The 5644-nt window shown below is 41.7% G+C and overlaps 1 long non-coding RNA gene across 1 annotated transcript; it reads left to right on the top strand.

Annotated features, from left to right (window-relative positions):
- Window positions 1–946: 946 nt before the first annotated feature.
- Window positions 947–5185, top strand: LOC308582112. The gene is made up of 3 exons (XR_014005494.1): window positions 947–1367; window positions 2655–2721; window positions 5071–5185. It is a non-coding gene; the product is annotated as an uncharacterized lncRNA (long non-coding RNA).
- Window positions 5186–5644: the final 459 nt, after the last annotated feature.

Below are 5644 nucleotides of genomic sequence, written 5' to 3'. Positions count from 1 at the left end.
TTTTTTAAAAAAATTTAAAACCCACATCCGAGGCGAGCAGGCATCGCTTTGGCCCTAGTCCTGCTTACTCACAGGATACATCACAACTTGGAATGAGAACGGGGGCTGGAGACGCTCAGCCTCTGCCGCATTTTAAATAGCTCTGTTCCAGATTGAGCGATCATTGTAATTAAAGTGAAGCCGACTGTCACCCAAATTGAAGCTACCAAATTGCAGGTCTGAGAGGTGATGCAGAAGCAGGTATCCAACTGCCTGGCAATCCAAAGGCATAAATGAAACTTTCGAGTTTGCATCCACTGAGAGCGTCGTCAGGTCGGAATCCGCACAGGGAACGGAAGTGGAGAGGTTCCTGGTAAACTGGGCACAACCATTTTGAAAAAAGAAGCCCAGGAGGCTCAGTGGTTTAGACCACAGCGCCACCCGCGCCCTTTACCCACCGAGCAGTATAGACAGTGAACAGGTAAACGGAGCTGTGATCTGATTCAGGATAAAATGGCTTCCTAAACTCAGAAGGCCTTTTCGTGTGTACCTAAATTAGTTGCATTTCCTAATGCAATTATCTCATTAATGCACATGACTAAATTAGGACGCGGGTGGCACTGTGGATTAAACCACAGAGCCTAGGACTTGCTGATCAGAAGGTTGGTGGGTCGAATCCCCGTGACAGGGTGAGCTCCCGTTGCTCAGTCCCTGCTCCTGCCAACCTAGCAGTTCGAAAGCACATCAAAGTGCAAGTAGATAAATAGGTACCGCTCCAGCGGGAAGGTAAACGGCGTTTCCATGCGCTGCTCTGGTTCGCCAGAAGCGGCTTAGTCATGCTGGCCACATGACCCGGAAGCTGTACACCGGCTCCCTCAGCCAGTAAAGCGAGATGAGCGCCGCAACCCCAGAGTCGGCCACGATTGGACCTAACAGTCAAGGGTCCCTTTACCTTTACCTTAAATTAGGACCATGAATTTCAGTGGGTTTACTCTGAGTAAAACTGGGTTGAAAACTACCCATACTCTGCTCCTCATATACTCTTATACATATGTCTATTTCCACTGTTCTGGTTAGAATCTGATAGTTGTGAGCATTCCCCCCCCCCCCTTAAGAAGGCATTTTATATAGATTTCTATGGGGCAATCAGTTCCAAAATGAACACGGCGATTTATGACAACCAGATCGTAAGCATTTCTTACCACCTACAGCTTTAATTTGTTTATTATACACGCTGTGCTTTTTCGTGTTAATAGGGAGAGTGAGCAGCGCTGCGGCTAATAGTCAACTCAGTTGGTGAGTGTTAACAGCATAGCAGCCAACATGAGACCAGTGAAAACAAGATGTTCGCATGCTCAGAGGAAGCTTAGTTTGCAGAAGTACAAGAGGTAGTTAAACATCTCAAAATTGTACAAAAAAGAGGAAACCCAGCCACATGGGTGGGGTAATAATAATAATAATAATAATAATAATAATAATAATAATAATAAATTGTTGTTGTTATCCAATGCTCAGTAGCCATGGGATGTTGAATGTGAATTGGAAAAGAAAATGTATGTTGTGTTGGGGAAAAGAAAACAACTGGAATGCCTTGCTTCAGCCCCTACGGGTTATATTATCCTGAAGGGTAAGGATGGGAAAATCTGTCAATTTTGGTTCTCTCTGTTTTTCTCCAACCTCAGATTCAGTTCTTTACATTTCTGCAGCAATTTGCAATTTTTAAAAACAATCCTTATAAAATTCTTCAATGTTTTAGAGTGAATTTCTTCTCATAAACACACACACACACACACACACACACATATATATTTGGACTAATGACATTTCTGCAAGCCGTTTCCCCTAACATAATGCTTTTCTGTATGTCATTTTCACACTTTCTCCTAAAACATGCATTTTTGCGAACACTGGCTGGAGAATTCTGCACCGGAAAATTCAGATAAGTGCAAATTTCGAAGCACGGCTGCCTTTTAGTTCGCATATCGTTTCGGAAAGCATAAATCTGATGGATTCAGCTTTAAATGCACACTGAATCACATCTCCCCCCCCTAAGGAGGATATAATTGGCTAGCTTAAACCCAGAATGAGCACCCATGTTGTTGGGTGATGATAAACGCCATTATTTTGTTGCAGGTCCTGATTGCCAAAACTAAGTACTCACAATCACAAAACCTATGTACTTTTGTAGGTCTGATCCTGCCCAATAGAGGGTGTCCTTACACGTATTTTCTTTCCTTGGTGTATATAAGAAGAGCAGGCACACTGACTGCATTCTTGTTCCTAATCCTCATCCAGGATAAGATTCCTGGGAAACAGATTTTGCCAGTGTGCTGCAGGAGTTGTCTTGGTTGCCCGGTGCTGATTGGCTGGTAGCTGTGACGTCACAATCCCCATTGTTCCCATGAACAACCTGCAAGCTATTTTGAAGAAATTCATTCCTGTGTGTGCTTTAAAAAGAGAAAGAACGAACTTTCCCTTGCTTGAACGTACAAATATACTTTCGGCTTGCTTGAAGCATTTTGGGGGTGGGAAGCAGCAAAGCACATTGTTGATGTTTGATGTTTTCTTATTGTTTTTATGTGTGTTGGAAGCTGCCCAGAGTGGCTGAGGCAACCCAGCCAAATGGGTGGGGTGCAAATAAAAATATATATTTATATATATTATTATTATTTCAGAAAGGATTGTCTCCCAGCCCGACGTGGAAATGTCAAGGATTCGAATCTGGGACCATCTTCATGAAAAGTAGGCGCTCTTCAACCAAACAGTGGCCCTTTCTCAAAGTCAGAAACCTTCCTAAGGGCAAACGCTCCATAATGGGTCTGGGAGATGCCAGACCCCTTTAATCCCTGGATCCAGCAAGTGTTAAAAGATAAGCCTGCTAATTATAGTCAAGCTAGACTTGGGGGGTGGAGGGAGTTAGTGGCTTGTTTTTGTTTTTGTTTTGATTATGTATTTTGTCTTTTTTACACTGTGATTTTATCCTGTGAATTGCCTTGAGATCTGCGGGTATAGCGTAATATACAAATGTTAATAATAATAACAATAACAACAATAATAATAATAGACTGAAGAACTGCACTTCTGCTTTCAAGAGGTTTTTTTTTTAGTTTTTCATTACGAAATTGTCAAAGTAAATGTTCTGTCAGTTAGTCAGCAAATGTTACCTCTGTATAAACTGTTACCTTCAGTTATTACATTGATATACATTTTATTTTAAATATATACATTTTATTTTAAATATATACATTTTATTTTAAATATATACATTTTATTTAAAAAATATAAAGAGCCCAATCCAGGCCATGCGAAGCAATTCCCCAAGGCGTTATCCTAAGCATACCTGCCAGGAAAGTGGGTTAGGTTTGCATTTCAATGCAACCCTACCTAATTTGCACTTTGTCGGCAAAAGTTCACAGCTTTTTCGCTTTAAGAAAAGAAGAAGCTATACAAGACCATTTTCAAGTTCTCTTGATTGTTAAATTTATATATATACTGTTAAGCATAAGAACATCTCTATTGTTTCTCTACCAATAGGGTTGTCTGTCACAAACATGTGTGCAATAATGATAAAAAGGTCTATTTTCTGTTCTATTTGCACATGAACCTAAAAGATAGGACATATTACGGTATATTAATGTTGCAATTTCCCCAGAAATCCCCCAAGTAGCCTGAAAAAAATAACCCTTCCAGCATTTCAACAATTTTTACATTCTTAGCGGTGCCCCAGAAAATCTTACAGCTACAATAAGAACATTTCTGCGTCATAGGGGCAGGGCCGAGGAACTGGCATAGTACCACATCTTTTTACAGTGAGTAATTTCAGGTGTTACTTCCAGGGTAGGTTTGTACAGACAAGTGGGTATAACATGTTGTTCCCCACCGGAAGCAATGAGTGATGGACTTTAATGGTGAGAAGGGAACAGATACGAACCACCAAGTACAATATTGATGGGGAAAAGAATCCAATCCATGTAAATTTCGCCTGGGGCTCTGCAGTGAAAATCCTGGCATTGGGCCTCCTTGGTAGAAATGAACTATTCCCATGACTTTGCTTATTGTGGACTGAGGCTTTCTACTGTTTTCTTTCGCAGTTTAGAACCAGATATTAATGATGTGGTAATGGAATTTTCTTAGATACAAAAATCATTCTACACTCATTTCAGGCACCAGCTCTCTCCTCCTGGTTCTCGGCTCTGAACAACTTGTTGCAAAGAATGACTCTCCAGAGAGGTGTAGTTTGACTCTTAAAAGCCAAATGCACCTAAACACCTGATTGTTTTCCTATTTATCGGCTGCTTTTATGGCTGCACTTTTCAAGAATTGCCAGTTTGTTTTCTGTATTCCATTTATCTTCATTTTTGTTCCTTATGAGTTCCCTCGAGCTTAGCGAGGAGGCAGGATATAAATGAATGGATGAATAATGCCGCAGTCCAACTGAAACAGAGTTTGGCTAACCTGAGACCTTCCAGGTGTGCTTGGATTCCTGCTGCCATCACCCCCAGCCAGCAAAGCCAATGACTGGGAGAGCTGTAGCCTGGAAACATCTGAATGGCCGCAGGTTCTCCACCTCTGAGCGAAATGATTTTTGCCCCATGGATTTCGGCATGGGAGAGTGCTTAACTTTCCTTCTGAAGTCAATGGGGGGCTGATGTTTTGATTTGATTGAGTGGAACAAACAAAGAAAGCAATTAAACGGGGGGAACCCTGTCAACACACCCACGTACCTCATTTTTGTCAAGATCTTTCATTTCTTCTGAAGTCCCACATTGATCACATGGCTCGCTGTTCAACGACGGCCTTTCCCCCCTGAAAAACAAATGGAGATCAGCTTGTTTTGAGCTGCATTTTCAAGCAAACGGAACTGCCTCCTCTTGTCGTGCTCGCCGCGCCTCAGAAGAGCATCGCACATAAATGCCGGGAGATTTCTTTTTAAATGAGCTCTTTTAAAACAAAAAACAAAAAAAAAACCAGAAAACAAAAACAAAAAAAAACCAAGCTCTCCATCTGAAAATCATTTGACTATTATAGCCATTTCACTAACTACTTAATTACAGCCATCTATCTACGTCTGTCTCACCCTGACACCCACAGATGCATCCGCCCACAGAGATCTACCCACGCAAACCTCCTCTCTGACTCATGTGACGAATGGTTGTCAAAAAGAAAAGGGAAAACAGAGGAAAGAAAGAAATCCCCCACTCCCTGCCAAACGCAAACACTTTCTTCAAACGTATGCTGTTTCCTTTTTATCTCTTTCCGTGTGTTTCTGTGAGTCATCCGATCGGTCTCTGATCTAAACCCAGGAGACGAGAACCTACATGTACGCGGCAATTGCGTGCATTTGGCTTAGATTACTGGTGGTTGTGCAGCCACCTTAGAAAACGCAAGCAGCTAATATTCTGAAATTCTCACTCCACCCCCATCGAAAGCATAGCCTTTAAGAAGTGCCGTTTTTACTCTGGAAGTTTGTGAAGAAAATATCGGGGTGAGAACTGCCATGAAGCAAGAAAATCTGAAATATAGGTGCACTCTCTCTATACACACACAGATCTCAATAATTACTAGTATTTAAGAACATAAGAACACAATAAGAACTCGCTGGATGGAGTCCACAGCTCAACTCGTCCAGCATTTTGTTCTCACAGTGGCTGACCAAGAACAGCCT

Source organism: Podarcis bocagei, assembly GCF_964188305.1.
Source record: "Podarcis bocagei genome assembly, chromosome: 1".
NCBI lineage: Eukaryota > Metazoa > Chordata > Lepidosauria > Squamata > Lacertidae > Podarcis > Podarcis bocagei.
The sequence above is the reverse complement of the archived record's forward strand: the minus strand, read 5'-3'. Positions and strand labels throughout refer to the sequence as shown.